The 26,485-nt window shown below is 41.0% G+C and overlaps 3 pseudogenes; 2 read left to right on the plus strand and 1 right to left on the minus strand.

Moving 5' to 3' along the window:
• Positions 1-2,128, plus strand: LOC126696641 (amino acid permease 3-like; annotated as a pseudogene).
• Positions 2,129-2,676: 548 nt separating this feature from the next.
• Positions 2,677-6,633, minus strand: LOC126697719 (protein EARLY-RESPONSIVE TO DEHYDRATION 7, chloroplastic-like; annotated as a pseudogene).
• LOC126696642 (uncharacterized) lies at positions 6,611-25,250 on the plus strand (annotated as a pseudogene).
• Positions 25,251-26,485: the final 1,235 nt, after the last annotated feature.

Genomic DNA, 26,485 nt, shown 5'->3' on the forward strand with positions numbered 1-26,485 from the left:
ATGTACACCTACATGGATGTAGTCAAGGCTAACTTAGGTGAGTGAGATGGTGTCTATAACTATAAGATAGGAACATGATAAAGATTTTATTTTCAAGATCTAACAATGTTTAGAGTACCACATCATTTAAAATTTTAAAATAAAATGGCACTAAATAAACCTTTAGATTTGTAATGTTTAGTTTCAATCATGAAATGGATCCATTTCAAATAAAGAGTATCATTTTTTTCCAGCTAGGAGAGTATTTGTTTTTGTGAATCTAAACTTGATGTCCATTTGGCTACAGAAGGGAGAAAGGTCATGTTATGTGGGTTGATTCAGTGCTTGAATTTGTTTGGCATTGCAATTGGATATACAATTGCAGCATCAGTTAGTACGATGTGAGTTTTCCAAGTTTACTAACTCTTGTTTTACATTCTGTTTTAGAATATATACATATATATTTTTTGGTTAAAGTGTTTTAGAATATTACTAGTTTGTAACAAAAGCTTGCATGATTTATGAGAGAGAAATAAATTTGTACTTAAGAAGAAATCAATATCCTTTGCTCTTATGTTTGTGTTTTATTCAGGGCAATAATGAGATCAAACTGTTTCCATAAGAGTGGTGGGAAAGATCCGTGTCACATGTCAAGCAATGGGCACATGATAACATTTGGAATCATAGAGGTTTTTTTTTTTTTCCTCAGATTCTTGACTTTGATCAAGTAAGGTGGCTTTCTATTGTTGCGGCAATTATGTCATTCACATATTCAAGCGTTGGTCTTGGTCTTGGCTTAGGCAAAGTTGCAGGTATATACATACTGATAATCTGTAGTAAACTTTGTAGATATAAGCAAGTCACACTTGAGCCAATCATGTGTGATTTATTTACTCAACTATGTGATTACTAGATATGTCATCACTCACTGAACATGGCTTGTATTAGCAACTAACAATATTGACAGCCTAGAAACTTTTACCCACCCCAAACTATATATTAAAATTAGCTAGAGACCATGCCTCACGAAACGGAGATCATTATTTTCAATCTCCCTTTCCTTTTTTTTTTCTTGGGATCAACCTCAATCATTAAAAAATAAGAAAGAGAGGAAGAAAGAAGAAATATTGAAACTGTTTTCTGCATGTAAGTATAGAACCAAGCCACCAAGATATGTATGACTAACTACTACCTTTGTTATTGGCAGAAAGTGGGAGATTCAAAGGAAGCCTAATGGGCATTAGCATAGGCACATTAACAAAAGCAGGAACAGTGACTGCTACTCAAAAGATGTGGAGGAGTTTGCAAGCTCTTGGAGCAATTGCCTTTGCATATTCTTTTTCCATCATTCTCATTTAAATTCGGGTACTTCATTTATATATATCTGGCCAGAAAATGAGATCATTTATCTTGTTAATGCATCCATGATAATGATCGTAATCATATACTGTTCCAACATATCAAATAATCTGTGAGATGCTTGCCTCCACATGATACGATAAGATCACCACCTGCAGAGCACAAGACCATGAAGAAGGCTACTTTATTTAGCACCACTGTAACTACAGTGTTCTATTTACCGTACGTGTGGATGCATAGGATATGCATCCTTTGGTGACCTTCCTCCTGGAAAACTTTTAACTGGCTTTGGATTCTACAACCCCTACTGGCTATTGGACATTGACAATATAGCAATTGTTGTTCACCTTGTTGGTGCATATCAGGTATATATAGTTATATACACACTCGAGCAGCAATTAGAAATAAATTGTTGTACTACTTTTGGTCTTAGTGAGATTAAGAGTCTTTCTTTGCATCTCAAACTAATATACATATAAACAGCAGGTCTTTTGCCGGCCTTTATTTGCATTTATAGAAAAATGGAGTGCAAAGAAGTAGCCAAAGAGTGACTTTGTAACAGAAGAATATGACATACCAATCCCCTTCTTTGGTATTTACCAGCTTAACTTGTTCCGTCTAGTATGGAGGACAATCTTTGTTATTATGACAACCCTGGACAAGCAGGTGGGTTGGGCTATAGATAATCACTGTGACATGTCTCTTCATTTTTATAGCTGCTGCTGTTGGCTCCTTCGCAGGACTTGTTTTGGATCTCAAGACTTACAAGCCATTCAAAACTAGTTACTAAGAGAGCCGTTAGTTTTTTATTTTTTTATTTTTTATAGTTCACTTTTGGGATTCTAGTAAGGAATAAACCAAAACTAGCTTCCAAAAACCCCACCATATACCTGCTGTATAATTTAATAGTAAAAATCTTGTATATGCTGTGTACCCCACCATACACCTGCTGTATAATTTAATAGTAAAAATCTTGTATATGCTGTGTTGCCATGCCTGGGCGCTTGGCCACAAAGCTGGGACTCAAATTGGAATCAACCCTTCATATAAGTTTCAAAATCATGTTTGTTTTTAATAACTTATAAGTCTGTTCATTTCTCCAATATGGCCTAACCACACAGATCTACACGCATGGATCTAAATACTTATTTGTCTATTTGATAAAAGTTGACAAAAGCACAGTTGGATGAAGAAAAAAAAGCTAATCCAAACTCATCAGTATCAAACAATAATTTAGGCTCACGTATCAGACAATATTCAGAACATGTAAATAGCTTTTAATACCCTGATATCTAGGTTAATGCAAATGGACTATATGTTTTGGTGAAACTAACCAAATTAAAGAGAACATTTGACAAGCTTTATATATATACTAAACCATCCATTGAATTTTTTTTTTTTTAATTAATATAATCACTAACAGCTACCAAGATCCTTAGTCTATACTCTATAATAACTCGAAAAAATAAAGATGAAGTGTTTATAGTATCTCTAGATATATCTGTAATTCAAACAGTGGCAAAAAACTCATGGCCCTGCTGTTACTTCTTATGTTTAGCCTTCAGTGCTGCAGAATTTGCTTCAGCAGCAGCTTTAGCTAGAGTTGTGGGTTTGAAAATGCTCTTTGGGTTAGAAGCCTTTCTGATCTTCAACACGGCCCAAGCAGTACCAATAGCATGTCCTGCAGCATCAAGCCCCTCATTTGTCACCCCTCATTTGTCACCTGCCCTGCTTGTTCTCCATACCTGCAATGATGAAAAAAAAGACCTTCAATATTTTCATTTCTTCCAATTATACTCAAAAAGAGAACAAAGAAACCGGGCACAAACATTATATCTTGGCCAAAACCAGGTCCATTCCAAACATGGGAGACAGCTTCTGCTGTTTCCCCAACTTGTACCTGTTTTGCATTGAACTACTGTCCAAAAAAGAGAGGTCCAATGGACAGGTCCAAACCAAGTTACAGGAACTTGGAATCTTGGATGGCATTTTGGTATATGGGGCACAACTCAAGATAAGGTTTTCCACATAGGTCACTGTCTAGAAATCCAAAATTAGTGGAACAAGACCTCAACCAATGGCAAAAAAAAGATTCCCCTAAAAGAGAACCGCAACACCACAGATTTATGACAATGAAAGATTGTACCGATATTGATTATAGAAACATTCTTGATGACAATGATGATGCAGTTGTTGCATCAATTTTTTCATATTAAGAATTACCTCTGTGAAACAATCCCAGTAGTCACAAGTGAAGTGGTTGACATAACATTCCTTCCAGCAACTTCAACAGCGTCACAGACCCTGCCTGCATACATGCATAAATAACACACACTTGAGTGGCAGAAGAATGAAACATACCATAGATTCTACAACTGGACAAAGACACTTGAAAGAAGGAAACACATGCTTCATATCACAAATTCTTTGGCCGTCCCCATTTTCAAGAGCCTCCCCTTTTGTCTTCTGAAACTTCCAGTCCCAAATTAACCCTCCATAGATATGCTTTTATATTTCAGTTCCTAGGTATCTAATGTATTTTAACTATATTACATCTAAAGGAAGTTTATATTTCACAGTTCCAAGCAGAACCAATTGTCATCAACTTTGGCTGCAAGTCCTAATACTTGATTTTCTAAATAAGTAGTTATCAATAAAACTAAAAGTCCAAAAAAAATATCCAAGAAGCGGCCTATGGATTGAAAATTTGCTCTTCTAAAGTAACATAGTAAGAGTACAAACAAGCTGCTTCACCTAGTGTCAGCTTGCTTTGGTAGCTACTAAGGCTTTGTTTGGTTGGGGCATAGAAAAATGGAGAGATGGAAAACACCTTTGAAAAAAGAAAAGAAAATAAATCAACGTTAAGGGAGGAGGTGAGCTTCCTCCCCCATTTTCTCCCCAATTTGGGGAGAACATAGAACACCCCAAAATGGTGGGCCCATGGAGAATATCCGGGCCCCACCAAAATCACTACCCCTTCTCCCCCCTCCCCCACCCCCCCAAAAAAAAAAACCAAACAACCCCACTATTCAAAATCCCCCCTATTTTCTCCTCTCCATTTGAGAAGAATGCAAATGCCTCTCCCTGTCTATCTCAAAACATAAAATAAGGGAAAGGAAAAAAAAATTGACAAATAAATAAAGAATCTGAGATGAACTTACTAAATCCATCCAAGGAAGCAAGGACAATCTCTCCAGGGAGGAGGCCGAAAAGTTTCTTGCCCACTTTAGAGTTCACTATTGAGCTTGTGAAGGATCCTGAGACTTTGACAACACCAGAAAGGACTCCAGAAGCCATCTTCTCCATCATCTTTGTCAACTTTTTAACCCTAAAAAGATCAACCATAAAGTAGCATAGCATTACTTATCCATATCAAAATTACATAATCAAGTAAAAGGTAAAAAAAAAAAAATAGTGAGGGTGGGGGTGAAGGGATGAATTATATCATAGAAAACGCAATCAGCTAAACTGACGTATAAAAGTCAACAAATATATCCTATATTCTTTAAACAAATAAGGGACCTGGTTCCAGGAATTCCACTTTGAAGTTGAAGATTACTAGGACTGAAAAGGGTTTGCACAGTGCAACCCTCCCCCTTCTGTGGGGTCTTGTCGTGATGATAATAGGCAACCTTACCCCAATTTTGGAGTGGCTGATACCTGGAAAACATCCATTTTAACAGATAAATGGAAATTCAACATATCATCTCCCTGGCACTGCCTATTATTATTGTTGTTTGATAAATTGTAATAACAAGGGGTAAGGAAGATTTGAACCCTAGTCCTCTGCTGGGACTGTCCAATAAAATGTGAAGCATGCGTTAATCTTTTACTAAAAGCACAAAAGTATCCCAACATTTTTTTTTGAACCAGGTGTTAGGCAATGCAAGCAGCAAACGGATTTTCAAGTACTCACCTCACCACCTCCCTAAAGCCAACAAGTTCAACATATTAACAGTCCAAACCCCAGACAACATCTATCAAAACAACATCTATCAAAACTACACATTACAAGAGACAAAAAACTAACAATGGACAGAGATCTGTCATGATAGCTAAAAGAGCAAAACTTAGGTAGTTTCTTAGGTATTGTACCTTAGGTTTCCCAAATAAATCCAAACACATGGCTGTGTTGGCCAAGCACAAAACAATGTTACATGAGCTGTACCTAAAATTGAATGAGAAGCTAAGATACGACCTCTAAGAAAATATACCTAAGCTTACCCTTAGCTAAAATCACAACTATTCTGAAAATGAATATACACAAACCAATCTACCATGTTAACCAAATAAAATTAAAGGCCAAACAACACAGATACAATAACAACAAAAGAAATCAATTATCCATAAAACACAATTTCTAAGAGATTAAATTCAAACCTTTCCATCCTCCTCATTGCTTCCGGAATAATCTCCGAATTAGACCCTGGCCCCATCCTCTTCTTCAAGAACTCATTCCCCCACTTCAACCTATCAACAGTCACATCCCCACACCACAAAATCCCCCTGATCAATTGCCCCGACCCCACCGCAATCAACCTGGCCACACTCCCTCTGTAGTCCAATACGCAGCCGAGCTCTGCACCATCAATTGATTCAATTCCCTCTTGTCCTCCTCCTCCAACTCCTCCGGAACCATCTCTCTCGCCACCAAACCTTCCAACACCTCACCATCCCCCACTTCATTCACAGAAAAATAACTATAATTCTCCAAAACCTGATCCAATTCCTTCAAAACGCCTCTTGTCCTTTAGACGCAATCGTTAACCCATAATTCAACATCTCACACTCTTTACCACCAAAATCTTCAAACTTATCATCATTTTCCAACGACCCATTTGCGGGAACACGAAGAGGAAAGAAGTAATGAGATGAGACTCATCAAGCTTCACAGCCGCTTCATCCTTCGCTAACAGCAATTGAATTTCATCACCAACGCGCGCAAGAACAGCCACGGTGTCACTTGGTTGAGACCAACTATGACAAGTTCACCACAGGTCCACAAGCGAGTTCTACACTATGATCTTTCTCAATAAGATGAACTACCCCGCCAGGAACTTTAACAAGAACATTTTCAGAAGATTGTAAAATTGGGGCTTGTGAAACACTGTCATCTTCAGGGAAGAGATTCTCGGCTAATTCCGTCATTTCAATGGAAGGGTATACAGGAGAAGAAGAAGAAGAAGAAGAAAATGGAGAATTGGCATCTGGGTTAGAGAGAATGATTTCTAGGTAGAGAGGATTTAGGTTTTGGTTAGAATTTGAAGCAGACATGATTGTGTTTAGGTTTGATTTTGGGGAGGTTTTGAGCAGACTAACCTTCTTCAGCCTTTCTATTTTGTAAGTTAGATAACGTTTGAAACAATTTTAGAAAATAGCATCTCGAGTTTCAAAAAATCGAGATCCACTTAAAAAACTCGACCTTCAAATACTCGCGTTCTGAGTGGGAAAATGCCACATAGATCTCGAGTCTTTAAGACTCGAGTTTTATGCAAAAAATTTCACTTATAGTGGCGTTTTTAAGTCTTACAGTGACGTTTTAAATCCCTATAGCGGCGTTTTCCTGCAAAAATTTTTTTAGTACCAGGTTTAGGGTGCCCTATAGTGGCGTTTTTAATCCCTATAATGACGTTTTAAAGCCATATAGCGGCGTTTTTTGCAATTTATGGAAATCGAGTCTCTAAAACTCGATTTTCAGCGCAATTTTTTTTCTCCAAATAGAGACTTAAAAACTCGAATTCCATCATGGAACTCGAGTTTTAGATACTCGAGATGTTATTTTTCAAAATTGTTTTGAAATATGACAATTAACTAAATTGTTTAATATTTATTGTTATTTTAAAAAAAAATTCGATTTTGGGGTATAACTGTTTAAGGAAGCGAGAGAGTTTGGGACTATGGGTATTTAGGGTTCGAGGAGTCTTAGGATTGAAGGAAAATGGAAAGGCGTGTCGGTTGAGATTTGAAGGAATCTTAGTTAGTGGAGGAGGGAAACGTGGCATGTGATGGATGAGCCGCGTGACAACCGTGGTTTTTTTTTTTTTTTTAGAAATGATATGTTCACAACATTTTCACAATATTTCACAACAAATCATAAGTGGTAAGTTGTTACTGGTTGTTATTATTGGGGCAAAAAAGTAATCTTAGTGTTTGGTTCAAATTTGAACTAATAACAAATAATCACCTATAATTTTTTGTAAAAATGTTGTGCACGTAACATTTTTTTTTTTTTTTTTTTTTTGCAATTTAACATCAAAATATTAATAATTTCATTAGTTAGTATTATTTCCAAACTATTTAAGAAACTAATATATTGAGTCTCTTAAACTCAAGTTCACTATAGCAACTTGACTCTTAAAGACTCAAGTTCTATATGCCGGCAAAGTTGAGTTAAAATTTTTTCCCATGTGGAACTCAAGTTCCCGAAACAAAACCTAGAAAACACACGCTCTCATCTTCTCTCAAGAAACCCAGAAAACAAACACACTCTCATCTTCTCTCAAGAAACCCAAAAAACAATAACAAAACAAAAACTAAACCCCAATCCTAATCCCAATCCCATGCTCTCATCTTTTATTTGGCAATCGCTTTCAAAGCAATTGGCGGCGGTGACGACGAGAAGGAAGAATGGAGAGTTAATGTCCAGCAGAGCTTCGAGTTGCAATTTCGTAAATTACTTACCCCAAGACGAGGCAGTGGCGGCTGGGCTCTGCCCAAATGAAGCTGGATCGAATGTCTTCTTCTTTCTTCTTCACTTAGGCTATACGCCTTCTTCTTATCTTTCAGCTATATGGAACTCGAGTCTTAGTGACTCGAGTTACACGTGACAAAAATTTTCCACATTAGCTTGGGACTCAAGTGTTACAGGCTCAATTTTTACATTGAACTCGACTTTCTTAGACTTGAAATGCTAGTTTCCTAAATAATTTATGAAACTTGCTAACTAAAGAAATTGTTCTTAAAATGGTGTTAAATGGCAAAAAAAATACCACTTCATAGTGACGCTGTTTTAGTTATGTTCTAGCCAATGGGACCAAAATACAGATTTTGGATAAGATATTAAAGACTTTTAAGATAGGAGGAACTACATAAACTTTTTGAATTTAAGAATTAATAAGAAGCGAAAAACATTGTAGGTTTTTTTTTTTTTTTTTTTTTTTTAAATAATAAACGACGGTATTCGAACATTTTCAAGATTTGACTATTCTTTTGGAGAAGTGCTATGTTCACAATATTTTCATAACAAATCATAGGTGATTAGTTGTTATTGGTTCAAATTTGAACCTATTATTGAGATTACTTTTTTGCTCCAACAATAACAACCAGTAACAATTTTCCACGAAAATGTTGTAAAAATATTGTAGACATAGCATTTCTCATTCCTTTGGGTGTATATAATTCTCTTGTTCCCCTCATACACCAGGTTATCACAAGAAGGAAGTGGCCCTAAGATGCTGACAAAAGTTTTTGAATCTAAGAAACCACTTAGACAACCCCTCAGATTCAAAAATTGAACTGGATCGACCAGTTCAACCAAAAATTGGACCCTTTTTCAATTCTTTGATCAATTCGATCTGATTTTTAAAACCATGGTTTAAATCCCTACTCTTAATTTTGGAATTATAAATAAAGAAAATAAAAAATAGTGTTATTAATTTTATGATTATCATCTTGTTATAAATATTTTTTAAATGGTTAGAAATATATATATATATATATATATATATATATATATATTAGTATGTTGTGCCCTATACGGCTCAAGCCAAATCACTCCCACTCCTCCATGCACTTAGTTCATGGGTAGGTCCTATCCAAACTAATGAATCTGATGGCTCCTAATATAGATACTTAAGCATTTGCATAACAAGTTTCAATTTATAACTTTATATGTATATATAATAACATAAGTGGTAAGGTATGTGGTTTAACTGTTCCATATCAAGCCCCATCCATTAGACACCTTGAAAATCTTATGAATCAATAGTGTAATGAATTAAATTCGAAACCATCAAATTTATGACACGTCCTTCAATTCCATTGAATCTACCACCTAAGTGTCCTCAAAGGAACAATATGACTAAAATAAAAAAATAATAAAAATTTGAATTAAAATTTAAAAATAAATAAAAACTTAAAGGTATAAGTTAAAAACATGCTAAAGTTAAAGGATATAATTTATAAGAGATTAAATTCTATAAGGATGTGGCGTAAAACTCAAGTTTTACCTTTCCAATCCCAATATGCCACATCATCATATTACATATTTAAGAATATGCACAACCACACTCAATTAATTCTAATACACATTTGAAAATCCAACTTAATTATGAGTTTATTGAGATGTTATTATGTGTGGTAGGATCTATTGAGTTTTAAGTAAAAAGTTGATGTGGCAATCTCTTATTAACTAGTGTAAAATATGGGTTTCTTGCCCCATCATTACCAAATTCAGACTCTATTTATAATTTAGACTTCTTTCTTTCAGAGAAAAATTCAATAAGTACCGGGTGCAAACCCTTTGGTTTACACCAGCCAGTAACGACACGCCACATCAGCCTTTTACTTAAGACTTATTATAAAATAAATAAATCCTAATAAACCTTCTACCTTACAATGGGAGTCCAATATAACTGCTTTCAGTGTTATTTATGGCACCACTTACATGTATGATGCTTTCTGAAATGATTGTTAGAGTGCATCTCCATTACACTTATATTGATTTGCAAATGCAAGTGAAATATTAACCTGTGGAACATTGTTACCCTGTCATTTTGTACAGGTATATAGGGTGTGAGTTTGGGATGGTGGCCGTGCTAAAGTATGATGCTGAAAGCAAAAAGATCATACATTTACCGTATTGTGTTCCCAAAAACGCCATCGCTGGTAATTGCTCCATTCTTATAATTGGTTGATGCCATAGCTGTGTAGGATTGCTACATTTTTATATTTTTATCTAGAGATTTTTGGGAAGAGATAGATAACTTATGGTCCGTTTGGATTGAGGGAGAGGGAGGGGGAGTAGAGTAGAGTAGAGTAGATTTAGCCCAAAATTAGTCTACTTTTAGCTAACTCTATTCTACTCCCCTCCACTCCCCCTCCTTCTTCCCTCCATCCAAACAGGCCCTTAGTTGTGTATATAATATACAGCACTGCATTCACTGCATGATGACCACTTTGTGTGAATAACTCCAATTAGCAGGTTATCAAAATAATCTTCTATTTTCTTGAAAGGCTTACTGTCATATATAACCCCAAGGGGTAGCACTATCAGATGGGGAATACATCTCATTAATTTGAATCTCCCCTTCCCCTCTCCTTGGGATTAAAACTTGCACACACAAAAATAATAATAATAATAATAAAATACTGTGTCATATATGAGGACACATTTAGAGTGATAAGATATTATGGTTGTCTATAGATGCAAGTGTTGCACACACATAGACACAGAAGGGAGAGAAAGAGGAATTTGGATGTCATTCTTCTCTGACTTGCCAACCGCCAAATCATTTTCTATTGATAAATACCTCTCTGAGTCTAGTTGGAGAAAATATTCTATGGTGGTTGAAGATGATAAAATATTGGGCCTAATGGCTTACCTTAATGGGCCTGACGGACTGGGCCTCTTGGGCCTGTGTGATGATGGTCCTAGCTTTGAAGGCCCATCACTGACTGACATTGTAAGGGCCCATGATCCGAAAGGTCTATAGTCCAGAAAAACCCCATGATCCGGAGATGGGAATCCTTGCTCACCACGCTTAGGAGAATTGGGAGTAGAGTCCCACATTGAAAAGATATGGAAACCAAAAAGGAAAAGTCAACCCTTTAACACTATAAAAGGCATAATACCCACAGAAATCGAGGTATGCTTTTATGAACCCTCTCTAACGCACTAAGTAAAACAGAGGAATTCTAACTTGACCGTCGGAGAGTCTTTGGCCGGCACCACACCGGTGCTCTCTGAAGGATTCTTTAGTTTGTTTCGTCGTGCAGGTTCAATTCGAGTCGCGAGTACGGTGTGACCCATTGGTGACGGTTTTCGACGTCATCAGTTGGCGCCGTCTGTGGGAAACGCATAACATTCCTAGACAAAAGAGTTACATGGTACTCACGCGCTCGATGGCAACCACTAATGACGTCCACGAAGAAGCCCCTACGACTGCCCTCGAGAGACAGGTCAAGACGCTCGCCGCAGCCGTGGAGCGCCTCACCAAGCGAAACCACGACCTGGTAGAGCAGCTGAATCAAAAGAGTGCGGCGGTGAATAGCCAGGGAGATCAAGAAGGGAACAGTGCGGAGAGAAGAAATAATGACGGACCGCAGGAGAGCAACGCACCGAGCAAACAAGTGCGACGGGACACTAGCATCCCTTCAGTGACGGATACAGCTCCACAACCCATCATCGCGGAAATGCAAGCGATGAAGGAGCAGATGGAAGTGCTGATGAACGCTCTCAAGGGGCGAGTGTCCAGTGACCTTGACGACCTTGTCAACCGGACCGACTCGCCATTTACGGCGTCCGTCAATTCCTTCCCCCTGCCGAGCAAGTTCCGCATGCCGAGTATGGACAGTTATGACGGAATAAGGGACCCTCTCGATCACCTAGAGACCTTCAAAACCCTGATGCACCTTCAGGGAGTGGCAGACGCAATTATGTGTAGGGCATTCCCTACAACCCTGAAGGGCGCAGCGAGGATTTGGTTCAGCCGACTAACACCAAACTCCATCGGCACCTTCAAGGAGCTGAGCGCTCAGTTCACTACACACTTCATTGGAGGACATCGGTACAAGAAATCCACGGCTTGTCTGATGAACATCAAACAGAGAGAGGAGGAGACGTTACGGGCCTACATATCACGCTTCAATAAAGAAGCGCTCTCGATTGACGAAGCCGACGACAAAATATTGGTGGCCGCGTTCACAAACGGGCTGAAGGGGGGTAAGTTTTTGTTCTCCCTATACAAAAACGACCCAAAGACAATGTCGGAGGTGCTTTACAGGGCCACCAAGTATATGAACGCTGAAGACGCTCTACTAGCAAGAGAAGACAGACCGAAGAAAAGAGACAGACAAGAGGATCCCCGACAGGACCAGGGGCGAAAAAAAGGACGGATGGGAGATCGAAGGGACGAGAGACGTCCAAAACCCACGGGTGGAAGGTTCACAAGTTTCACCCCGTTGACCGCTCCGATAGACCAAGTCCTAATGCAGATTAAGGACGAAGGATCCCTGACGTTTCCGGGAAAGCTGAAGAGTGATCCCAACAAAAGGTCAAGAGACAAATATTGCCGCTTCCACCGTGACCATGGTCACGACACTGCCGATTGTTACGACTTGAAGCAACAAATCGAAAACCTTATCCGACAAGGAAAGCTGAAGAAGTTCGTCAGTAAGGAAAGAATGGATCAACCCCAACAAGAACAACACCCCCGTCGAGAAAACGAGCGGCCAAGGCCCCCAATAGGGGACATAAGGATGATAATTGGAGAAACAGCTGCGGCCGGATCGTCCAAAAAGGCTCGCAAAACGTACCTTCGGATGGTACAGAATGTCCAGCTGGCAGGCACGGTACCAAAGATGGCAAGAAGGGAAGGCCCTATTATCGGGTTCTCGGAAGAGGATGCAAGGCGCCTACACCATCCACACGACGATGCCCTCGTCGTCACCTTGCGGGCAGGCGATTACAACATCCACCGAGTGTTGGTCGACAACGGTAGTTCGGCCGACATCTTGTATTATCCGGCGTTCCAACAAATGAGGATTGATAGGGAGCTGCTGATACCAACAAACGCCCCGCTCGTTGGTTTCGGAGGGAGTAGAATCTTCCCTTTGGGCGCAGTCACGTTATCGGTGACGGTAGGAGATTACCCACAACAAATCACCAAGAACGTAACATTCTTGGTGGTCGATTGCTCGTCAGCCTACAATGCTATTATTGGGCGACCCACGCTCAACTCGTGGAAGGCGGCAACATCAACTTACCACCTGATGATCAAGTTCCCAACAGAGTATGGGGTAGGAGAGCTACGCGGAAGTCAAATTGCCGCACGAGAATGCTACGTAGCTATGATGGAGGTGGAAGACCAGATCCAGGCTTTGAACATAGAAGAGCACCGAACGACGACAGAACCTACAGAGAAGCTAGAGGAGATAACTCTCGACGGTTCCAATCCAGACCGAACCACCAGGATCGGAACGCTTGCAAAACCCGCAATCCGTCAAGAGCTCGTGGCTTTCTTGAGAAGCAATAAGGATGTGTTCGCCTGGAGCCATGACGATATGCCAGGAATCGATCCCTCGGTCATGGTACATAAGTTGAACGTGTTGCCCTCGTTTCCACCCGTCCGACAAAAGAAGAGAGTATTCGCCCCGGAACGAGACCAAGCAATAGCGGAAGAGGTCCGCAAACTCCAAGATGCAAGCTTCATCAGGGAAGTCTACTACCCCGATTGGCTGGCGAATGTGGTAATGGTGAAGAAAACGAGTGGCAAATGGCGGATGTGCGTGGACTTCACCGATCTTAACAAAGCATGCCCCAAAGATAGCTATCCCCTTCCAAGGGTCGACATCCTAGTGGACTCGACGGCTCAACACCAATTGCTAAGCTTCATGGATGCTTTCTCGGGTTATAACCAGATCCGCATGCACGAGGACGACCAGGAGAAGACTTCGTTTGTAACCAGTCAAGGTCTCTTCTATTACAAAGTAATGCCATTCGGTCTGAAGAATGCAGGGGCAACATACCAGAGACTAATGAACAAGATGTTCGCACAGCAAATCGGGAGGAACGTCCAAGTTTATGTCGACGACATGCTGGTGAAGAGCCGGAAGGAGGAAGACCATTTGGAAGATCTCAAGGAAACATTCGGCACACTCCGATCCTACAACATGAAGCTCAATCCAGGAAAGTGCGCGTTTGGTGTAACGGCAGGAAAATTCCTAGGATTCATGGTATCTCAAAGGGGGATTGAAGCTAACCCGGACAAAATCCGAGCCATAATGGAGATGGCCCCCCCGAGAAACGTGAAGGAAGTACAGAGCCTTAACGGCAAGGTAGCGGCATTGAATAGATTCGTGTCGAGAGCAACGGACAAATGTTTACCTTTCTTCCGAACATTGAAAAAGTCATTCCAGTGGACGGACGAGTGTCAACGAGCATTCGAGGAGTTAAAAACCTATCTATCTTCACCACCTCTACTGAGCCCCTCGCAACCAGGTGAAGAGCTCTTCCTCTATTTGGCCGTCTCCACTGTGGCCGTCAGTGCGGCCTTAATCAGAGAGGAGGACAGGGCACAGAAGCCCGTGTACTACGCCAGCCGGGCGCTCCGCGGTGCCGAGGAAAGATACCAACCTATGGAGAAACTCGCTTTTGCGTTGGTCACGGCGGCTCGCAAGCTCAAGCCCTACTTTCAAGCCCATACCGTGAACGTAATGACCGACAAGCCCTTACGAAGGGCACTAAGTAATCCTGAGGCCGCCGGTCGACTGACGCTGTGGGCAATAGAATTGAGTGAGTTTGACATCAAATACCGTCCACGTGTGGCCATTAAAGGACAAGCTGTAGCCGACTTCATAGCAGAGTTTACGCATGACGCGGACAAGGGGGCAGAAGAACCCCCCCAGTGGAACATCTACACCGACGGATCATCCAATAAGCGAGTTGGAGGAGCCGGCATAATATTGCTGTCACCTGAAGGAGACGAGATTGAATCTATGGTCCGTCTCGACTTCCCCATTACCAACAACGAAGCAGAATACGAAGCGGTAGCAGCAGGACTCGACCTAGTCAAAGCCGCCGGAGCTGAAAGTGTGGTCGTACATTGCGACTCTCAAGTCGTGACCAATCAAGTAAACGGAGATTATGAATGCAAAGGGGAAAGGTTGAAGAGATATCTTGATCAAGTGAGGGCTAGAGTCGACGGGCTAAAAGCAATATTCGTCCAGATCCCCAGGGGAGACAATGAGCCCGCCGATCGGTTAGCCAAAGCCGCTTCAGCAGAACATATGATAACACCGGGTAATGTGCTTTCCTTTGTTCAAATCTTTCCGCTAATAGACCCCGACAACATGCAGGAGATACGCTCCGAAAGAAACTGGACTACGCAGATAACTTCATACCTAAAGGACGGGATATTGCCTGAAGAGAAGGAGGCAGCGAGAAAGTTAAAAGTCCGAGCGGCAAGGTTCGTCTTGATAAAAGACATTCTTTACAAGAGAGGTTTCTCCCGTCCTTACCTAAGATGTCTCGGGGTTGAAGAGGCAGACTACGTGATGAGGGAAGTACACGAAGGAATATGCGGGAATCATTCTGGATCGCGGTCGTTGGTGCACAAACTGCTACGAGCTGGGTATTACTAGCCGACCATGCAAAAGGATGCTGAGTCCTACGTTAAAAGATGCGACAAATGCCAGAGGTTCAGCAATTTTATCGGACAGCCAGCTGTAGAGCTAACCCCCATAACGGCTCCATGGCCGTTCGCTCAGTGGGGACTGGACATCATGGGACCTTTCCCAACGGCGATAAGGCAGTTAAAGTTCTTGGTAGTGGGTATTGACTACTTCACGAAATGGGTAGAAGCAGAAGCCTTGGCCACCATTACAGAAAAGAACGTTAGAAGTTTTGTCTGGCGGAACATAGTATGTAGGTTTGGTATTCCTAGAGTCCTTGTCTCAGATAACGGGAGGCAGTTCGATAACGGCCCCTTCCGTGATTTCTGCACACAGCTAGGAATAAAAAACCACTACTCATCACCCGCCCATCCTCAGGCTAACGGTCAGGTTGAGGTCACAAACCGATCCCTGCTAAAGATTATCAAGACTCGGCTCGAGGGGGCAAAGGGCATATGGCCAGAAGAATTGCCAAGCATACTGTGGGCGTATAGGACCACGGCGAGGACTCCGACAGGAGAGACACCGTTTCGACTGACCTACGGGAGCGAGGCAGTCATCCCAGCGGAAGTTGGGCTCACAAGCTACAGGGTTCACAACCACGACGAGGGAAGGAATGACGAATCCATGAGGCTACAACTGGACCTTATAGATGAGGTCAGGTCGGCAGCAGAACAGAGGATCGCTAGATACCAGGATCGCATGTCCAGACATTTCAACTCCCGGGTCCGACAAAGAAGCTTCCAAGTTGGAGACCTCGTACTCAGAAGGGTCATGGGTACAACTAGAGACCCTACACAGGGAAAACTCGGCCCCAACTGGGAAGGACCCTACAGAATTACGTCGTGGAAAAGGAAAGGGACATACCACCTGGAGACAATAGACGGAGAAAAGCTACCACATCCGTGGAATGCCGAGCACTTGAGGAAATACTACCAGTGATAGCGACACGACAACCAGTTTCTCTTTTAAGACTTTTTGGCATTATTAACTTTTATTGGCACTGCTTAACTATTTTTGCTACAATATTGTCGTGCCTTTTTTAAGCCCAAGGGGGCAGGCACTTTTCCTTTACGCATTTTTATAATCAGATGCAATTTTGATCTTCTACTCGAATGTCTGTCATTGCAATTGTCTACAAAGTTAACGGAAACAATAGAAGTCCACAAGATGGACGGATTATCCTACAGGGACGATCACCCTAAGTCCATAAGGTGGACGGATCATCCTACCGGGATGATAACCTTAAGTTCACAAGAGGGACGGATACAATATGAAGTCCACAAAGTGGACGGATCATCCTACCGGGATGATAACCTTAAGTCCACAATATGGACGGATGCAATATGAAGTCCACAAAGTGGACGGATCATCCTACACGGATGAATACCTTAAGTCCACAGGATGGACGGACGCAAAATCTGAGCCCACATAGTGGACGGATCATCCTACAGGGATGATAACCTTAAGTCCACAAGATGGACGGATGCAATATGAAGTCCACAAAGTGGACGGATCATCCTACACGGATGAATACCTTAAGTCCACAGGATGGACGGACGCAAAATCTGAGCCCACATAGTGGACGGATCACTAAGGTGATGAAATATAGGTCCACAAAGTGGACGGATCACTACGGTGATGAAACGTAAGTCCACAAAGTGGACGGATCACTAAGGCGACTAAACATAAGTCCACAAAGTGGACGGATCACTAAGTTGATGAAATATAGGTCCACAAAGTGGACGGATCACTAAGGTGATGAAATATAAGTCCACAAAGTGGACGGATCACTAAGGTGATGAAATATAAGTCCACAAAGTGGACGGACCACTAAGGTGATGAAAAATGTCCACAAAGTGGACGGATCACTAAGTTGAACATAATTCCACCCAGTGGACGGATCATTAAGGTGATGAAACATACACTATGGACGGATCACCAAGGTGATTACACATAAGTCCACAATGGACGGATCACTAAGGTGAACATAATTCCACACAGTGGACGGACTATCCCACAGGGATAATAAAAGAGCATGTACGCAAAGTGGACGGACCACTAGCAACGTTAATTTTTATAAGTCCGTTCAAAAGTGTCATACAACACCACGGAATGAACGGATCCTCAATTGTAAGTGCTCAATAAAAAAAAAATTAGTCCTCAATACGGACGGACAAACAAAATATTCTCACACAAGCCCTTCCTCAGGAAAGAGGACGGACCTTTAGACATAATACCAAACAATTGTAAAAAGCATATCTGAACATTAAGCAAAAAGCCCCCAAAGGCAAATGTTTAATACAATTAAAAAGGACGGATTGTCTTACAAAATGAATAAAAAAGAAGAACGGATTGTTCACAAAATAAAGTACATATGCATCAATCTTTCTTTTCTTCAGTAACAGGGACATCCTTCGACGGGGCGGACTCTCCGTCTCCTTGAGCAGCACTGTCGCCAAAAAGGTCCTCCGTATTTTCTGAGGCGACGGGGAGGGCAGAAGTCTGGGCTTGGTCTTCAAGTTTGACCATCGTCAAATCCAGCTCTGGATAAGCCTTCTTGACTTGACGGAGAGAGTCATCGAAGCCTTGAAGGAAGGAGTCCGACAGCTCGCCCAAACAGGTTTCCGAGCATCGATACTCCTCGACGGCTGCCTCTTTCGCCTGACGGATCTCAACTTTGAGTTGTTTGATCTCCGCCTCTTTATTCTCTATGGCCGTCAGCGCAGTGGCCGTCTTCTCCTCCAGCTCCTTCCTCACTTTCTCAGAAAGCTCCAGCTTCTTCTCCATCTTGGACCTCCATTGATGGAGTTGTCCGAGCTCTTCCTCCGTCTGCTCCGCCTTTGCGCGAATCCTGTCCAAGGCACTCTCACGGTTGAGACACCGGTCCAGTAGACCCTTCATCATGACCAAGGACTGCGAGTAGAAAAGAGACCGTCACATAATGTAAATAAGAAAAAGTGAAGTATAAAAACTTATTTGACATAACCAACCTGAGCGACGGCAAAGAGGCCCGTCTCCCCCATGGCCTCCGTCGAATGGTTTCCCAGATCTTCGTAGTCTTCTGCTGTGATGATGGACGACAGTTTCTCCAATGCATACTTGGAGTCGTCGCGGAGAAGTGAAGGTGGTCTCTCTTGCTTACCCTCTGGGGCCGTCATCAGCCCTTTACCCGTCCCCTTCTTAGCTGGGGTGACGGTCTTGATTCCCTCAGCCATTAAACCAACCACAGGTTCAAGTGAGACCTTTGGTTGCTTAAATGGACGGTCAGATTTTGATGTTGGTTTCCTCTTAGGTGCTGAAGCCGACACCTTAGGAACCACCTCGCCGGATTCCCTCTTCTTGACGGCTTGGGATTTGATTAAGGCTCTCCTTTTCGCGTCCTCCATTTCTGCAAATAATGACGGGTGAAATTAAAACTACGTGAGGGCTGTTAAATGACAAAGTAAGGTTGACGGGCTTACGTTTATGAACTCGTTCGTCGTATCTGATTGCCTCTTGGGTGGGCTCAGGACCGTCACAGTACCAATGTATGGTCCTTGGGTTCACCAACTTAGCCCGAGTCCTTTCCTCCGGCGTAGTTTTCCTACAAATCTTTTCAAGGAAACTAAACTCCTCAAGGCTGACTTGTGGGCGCCGTCTACCTGCAGAGAAAGGTGATCAAGATACACATAAAAATAGACGGATATGAATAACAGTACAAAATTAAGACGGATGCATACGTGTCTGGTTTATAACTGCCCAAGTTGTGTCGACGGGCATGTACTCCGTCTCCCCTGGAAGGTTCATCCATCTGTCACCCTCCAGGAAGAAGTACCGACTCTTCCAGTCTCTGTTTGAGTCTGGGGTCTCAAAGATCACCTTCAACAAGGGGCTCCGACTAGCAAAACTATACATCCCCCTTGATCCAGAAATCTCGTCTGGACGGTAACAGTGAAGAAATTCACGGACCGTCAATTTCCTTTCCCCGTTTGACATTGCACCGTAAAGAATCTCCATGGCTATGAAGACCCTCCAGGCGTTAGGGGATATCTGGGTGACGGACAACCCCAGGTACTGTAAGAGTTCCCTGTGAAGGGTAGAAAGCGGGAATCGAAGTCCAGCCTTCAACGCCTGCTCGTACACTCCAACACCGTCTACCCCTTCATAGTAACATTTCTCCGACGCATATGGCAGACGGATGGAGACATAGTCGGGGATTTGGAAGTTAGTCCTGAAGGTGCTGAAGTGTTTCTCCCTTATGACGGACGTGAACCTATGCACCGTCCACTCTGGCAACATGATGAACCGCCTTAGTCCATCAGCGCCTACAACGGACTCCAGTGCTTGATCCCCGTCGTCATCGGAACCCTCTATTTCGACTATCTCCACATCCTCATTTGTTGAGGATGAAGAAGAGGCAGACGGACTCCTATCTTCGCCGGGGCTCTCTTGGTCTTTATGACCGGACGGGTATACATCCTCGTATTCCGTCCCATCACGAACCACCGACTGGTTACTTGACGCACTAGACATTTCCTACAATTGACAATGAAACCTAAGACCGACGGGTTTGAAAGTGTTGACGGGTATGGAAAGCCTAACAGCAACGCATGGACGGAAAGGTAACTTAACTATAGTAAATTAGAAGCACTTACCAAACTTAGCAGAGGATAGGTGACGGTTGGCGTAATCAACAGATATTTGTCCTCGACGGGCTGCTCTGACAAGGCTGACGGCTTCGCTCTGACAAATGTTTTCTGAGTGAAAATTGAAAAATGAGAGAGTGAGGCGCCTTATATATATAGGAGGTGCACGGAAGACGAAGCGACACTTCGATCCCATACAACGACCATTCAGAGAGCGACATGTGGCATGCGTAATTAATGCTACAGCCTGTCAGTACGTAACAACGGACTTGTACCCGTCATGTCTCCGTCAACTTGATGAATCTTACCATGACGGGTTGACTCATCTGGAACCGTCGTTCTATCTTGCCTGATTCCGTTATAGATTGACCGTCATACCCATACGTGAGGACCGTCACCCCATTGATCCTTTGACCCAAAAGGTGACGGACCATTGGGGTGAAGGGGGCAACTGAAGATGATAAAATATTGGGCCTAATGGCTTACCTTAATGGGCCTGACGGACTGGGCCTCTTGGGCCTGTGTGATGATGGTCCTAGCTTTGAAGGCCCATCACTGACTGACATTGTAAGGGCCCATGATCCGAAAGGTCTATAGTCCAGAAAAACCCCATGATCCGGAGATGGGAATCCTTGCTCACCACGCTTAGGAGAATTGGGAGTAGAGTCCCACATTGAAAAGATATGGAAACCAAAAAGGAAAAGTCAACCCTTTAACACTATAAAAGGCATAATACCCACAGAAATCGAGGTATGCTTTTATGAACCCTCTCTAACGCACTAAGTAAAACAGAGGAATTCTAACTTGACCGTCGGAGAGTCTTTGGCCGGCACCACACCGGTGCTCTCTGAAGGATTCTTTAGTTTGTTTCGTCGTGCAGGTTCAATTCGAGTCGCGAGTACGGTGTGACCCATTGGTGACGGTTTTCGACGTCATCAGTGGTAAAGCTATGTCACATAATTTCATTTACATGTGAAGTTTAGAGGGTTTTCTCTACTAATAGATTCACTAATATGCTTATGTATGACAGTATGAGTATATACTTTGAACCTAGAAGGTTAACTTTGTTTATCCTACTGCTTGAATTGGATTTTAACCTAATTAGCCTTGGGCACTGACTACTTTCTACTAGTCTAAACATTGAATAGAAATATGGATAATAACTAGTAGATCACCAGTATGCATCCACTGTTTTTATATGATCCCCAATAAACTTTTTTCAGTAGTAGCATTTTTGCATTCTGGAAATATTTCGGATAATGTACCATGAACTTCACACTGCAAACATTCTTTTGTTTTTGTTGGTATGTGTATTGTTGTTAGCATGATATGTTTGCTTCACATGCAAGTACTTCAAGTCTTCAGCATAAACTTGAAAGTTTAAGAGATAAAAACAATGAATAAATACAACAAAAACTTCAGACATGAAGCCATGATGCTAATTTTTACTTCTTCCTTGCATTTATGTGTGCAACCATTCGTGCTGTGTAACATCTAGTATATATATAAATAAGTCTAAAAAGTTGCTCAATTTTTGCAGAGGCATCTGGGATTTCATTGCCTGATCATATTTCTGTTGTTGGAGTTCTCCATCAACCTTTATCTCAGGAAAATAGGCAAGACAAGATTTACTTGAAATTTCCTGGTTTTTGGGTTTTATGATTCTCTACTTGTATTCAACTTCATTGATTTATTAAGGTTAAAACTTTTTTGCATCTAGAGGCATATCACATATGGATTGGTAGGCCCATGCATGTCTAAGGCATATGGGTTGGAATATATATATATATATATATATATATCATTCTTTTAGGACACTAAGGGTGGCCACGAACTGAGCTGTGATTGAGATTTTATCAATTGTTGAGTAGGCTTGACCAGAGGCTAGATTTGGCACTTAACCCTGCGCCAAGGTGTCCAAACTGAACGGTGTCCAAACTGAACTGAATGTATATAATAGAGTTTTTTCTTCTTCTTCTCTATTCTCTCTCCCCCTCCCTTGGGTTGTGTGCATGCCCCTAATAAAAAAAAGGGTTGAATGGATGAAGCCAGAAGAGGAATTAGCCTTGAGTATTGCACCTTGAACATTTACTTTGATTTACTTGTTCTAATTAATAAATGTTGAGAGAATGCATCTTTCACAGATTGCTAATTGCATATGATAATGGGTTGATCGTACTCTGGGATGCGTCTGAAGATCGCATTGTTCTTGTTAGAGGCTATAAAGACCTTCTATTGAAGGATAAACCAGTTGTTAATTGTCCAAAAGACACAAGACATGAGCTGTCTGATGATGAATCAGACGGTAGAGAACTGGACAAAGAGATGAGCTCTATCTGTTGGGCATCTGATAGTGGTTTAGTTCTTGCTGTTGGCTACATTGATGGAGATATAATGTTTTGGAACTTACCAAATGCTGCCTCTATCCAAGATCAGAAAGCTGCAAAATCATCTATAACGATGTTGTTAATCTACAATTATTATCAGGCAGCAGAAGATTCCGTCATTGTTTTGCATTGGCCTACAAATAGATCACATAATGATTGTGGGGGCCAACTCTTTGTCTATGGCGGTGATGAAATTGGATCTGAAGAAGTTTTGACGGTGTGCTTTTAACTCAAACTATTTTTTTTTCATTTGTTTGCCTTAGTTAAGTGTGTGTATATATATATATATATATATATATATATCTTGTGCTGGAAAGTCCTTTTTTGTGTGGATAAAATTTAAACATAAGACCTGTAATGACCCCACCCATCCCTTTACCGCCCAAGCCAAGAGCCAACAGATAATAGTGATCAAAGCACCTTATTTTAACATGGGGTCAGAAACATGTTAACTTCAACTTTAATATTTGAGGTTTTTAGCTGTGATAGAAGAAAAGGAAGAAAACGACATGGTTGGTGACTCGGTGTTGATAAATTCCTTTAATAGCTAATAAATTAGCTTTCTTGGACTATGATATCATATAATTATGTCATGACATGATCACATTTTCATATAACACATTTAACATGTCTAGTCTATGTTGTTTGTGACCCTTGTTGGCTCTATTTCCCTGTCTAGTCAATGTTAATTTACTTTTTTGGGAGGGAGCCAATTTTGCTTCCAAATTTGAATGTTAATTCTGTCGTTGAAGTATACAGCATAGTTCGTTTAAATTTTGGATAACTATTTCTTTTCCATCTTACAGATTTTGAGCTTAGATTGGTCTGCTGGGATAGAAAGTCTGAAGTGCATTGGACGTGTAGACCTTACACTTAATGGCTTTGCGGATATGGTTCTATTACCAAGTTCTGGTACAACTGAGAGTAATGGCACTGGCATGTCTCTAGTTGTACTAACAAATCCTGGTAAATTGAATGTCTACAATGATATTTACCTGTCTGCCTCAATTTCTCAGAAAGAGAAAAAACCTTCTGTGACTGCTGTGGAGTATCCTATGTTCATACCCACTCTTGACCCATACATGACTGTGGCAAAGCTTTGTCTGGTTTATAGAGATGGGAAGTTCTCAAAAGTTCTGTCTGAGGTATTGCATATTTGTTAGCATAAGCAATGTAGATATTTTCAGTTGAATATTTCAATAGATTACTTTTTTAAAATTTTATTTTATGACCACCTGATATTTATACAAGTTTCCAGTTTTCAATTAAATATTCTAAGCTGCAAAACCTCAATCAGCACATACTCCAGGGACAGCATATATCATCCATCATTATTTATTTGGTTTTCCCTTTTCAATTTAGATTGTCTCAGCTGCAAAACTTCATGCTGCACTAACTCCAGATGTAGGGGCTACAAAGTGGCCTCTGACCAGTGGCGTTCCCTGTCAGCTTCTTGACACTGAAGTTTATCATGAGAGTATACATAGCAGGTTACCAAGATGGATCTGTTCGAGTATGGGATGCCATATATCCAGCCCTGTCACCTATTTATGTTTTAGCGAGGTTAGCAGGGTTGTTTAGCCATTAATTTTCAAATGTCATACAAAACTTAGCCCCTGGTCTTTTTGGCTTTGAATTTTAACAAGAGCTCTCTCTACAGTTTAGTTGAGAAAAGTTATTCTTAATGGAACACATATCATCTATGACAGGTGAATGGTATCAACATTGCTGGTACAAACGCAGCTGTATCAGCATTAGATTTCTGTTCTTACACTTTAACATTAGCTATTGGCAATCAATGTGGTCTGGTAACATTCAATTTTTTCTGCCTTTAGCTTATGCAGTCAAGAGTTAATGTTTTAATGATTTTTTTCACTTTTGAGATTATGTAGGTTTGAGTATACAAGCTAGTAAGGAGGATGGATGAGACAAGTTTGCACTTTGTGACAGAAACCATAAATGAAGTTTTGGTTCTACTGTATACAAATTTCTGTGTATTCCTTTCTAATGTTAGAAAAGTTTTTCATTTAATAGTTTGCTTGAAAATTAGCTCTACAAACAAGGACCAAACGGTGTCAACTATCAATTAGGGGCTAGGTTGACAAATAAAAAATTATTAGGTGATGACTGGTAGGTTTTTGAGGCCTTAAAGGCTTAGAGTCTAGATAGAGAGCTCAATGGTAAAAAAAATATTGATTTAGACAACCCCAGGTATTGAGATTTCTAGGATTTGCTGTGGGAGTCTCAACGGACCTACTATTGTTTTTCAAAAGTTGGTTTTAGGTAAAATTGGGGGCAGAAAAACAAGGGAAATAAACATGTAAAAAGTGAGTCATCTGTTTAGTTTATTATTATTATTATTATTATAGTACTTTTAATTTATGCTGGTTGTTTGATAGGAAATTTCAGATTAATAAGTTTTAGAGATTCACATTTTTCATTTATATTACAGGTTGCAGTGCTTGATACTAGTATTGTTATGATCCTAGTGTCCCATATTGATTAAGTTTAAGCACCATGTGTTTATAAGCTATTAGGCACCCTCTCCTTGCAAGCTGATTTTCAAGGGTGAGTTCTACGCATGGGTTCTTAACATATGGTATCAGAGCCAACCACGACCCCGATTAATCGGGGTGTTTACAGACTGTGTATCCAACTCAAATACCCCTGTCATATCTCTAGGTGTGAAAATATTTTCAGATACTAACAGCTTAATAAACAGTCTAGAGGACTTTGAATCCAAATTTTCGAACAATCTTGGAAGGGGCTAGTGTTCACAATGACCAGGAATGCACATATTGTTGTCATGGAAAGTGCAACTGGCAATATGGTCAGCAGGCTATCATTACACCTCAAAACAGATTCAATTGCAATTTCTATGTACCATTCTAGGCAAGTACAGTCAGTTGGGAAAAAAGTAGATTTTTTACTCTACCTATGGATTGTAGTTGAGAACTCCCATTTTGCAGATGGGAGAAATTTTATCCCTGAAATGTCCAGCAAAAAGCAATCATTGAACTCACCTTAAAAAAGTGAAGCTAGAAGTGATTTTGTACAAGCTAATTTGCAGTCTGGAAGTACTCGAGAAGTTGAACTTGACTCTAACGAAACTGGGTACTATGTGCAGCAATCAGAAAACTCTTTCGAGCCTGTGATTAAGGTACCTCTTGTTACAGCCCTTCTTTTTCAACATTTCCACATCCTCATTTGCCAATAAACAGAAATGTGTTATTTCTGGGGTGAAAGCAACTCAACTTGGAAGGTGAATCTTGTAAAACCATGTTGTTGGACTGCAACCTTCAAGAAAAACGAGAAAAAGTTGGGGCTGGTTGTACTCTTCCAGAGTGGAGCCATTGAGATAAGGTGAAGTGCTCATTAATTTCCTTTCTTGGTTGCTGATATGCTGAAATGTCTGATATGATTTTGGTGGCCCTATTTTTTATGCCATTTAGTAGAAATTAATGCTTTTTGTACCAACTATATGCTTCTTCTTTTGAGATCCTAAAACTACGCTCAGCAGTAATTCTGATAAAGGAAACTGATATCATCTCCAGACAGGTCTTTGCCCACTCTTGAAGTATTGGAAGAAATCTCTTTATAGTCCGTTTGGATTGAGGAGGAGAGAGGGGGAGTAGAATAAATTTAGTACAAAATTAGCTCATTTTTAACCAACTCTACTCTACTTCCCTCTACTCCCCCTCCTTCCCCCTCCATCCAAACAAGCCATTAATGTCAATTCTA

This window comes from Quercus robur, chromosome 8 (genome assembly GCF_932294415.1).
Source record: "Quercus robur chromosome 8, dhQueRobu3.1, whole genome shotgun sequence".
NCBI lineage: Eukaryota > Viridiplantae > Streptophyta > Magnoliopsida > Fagales > Fagaceae > Quercus > Quercus robur.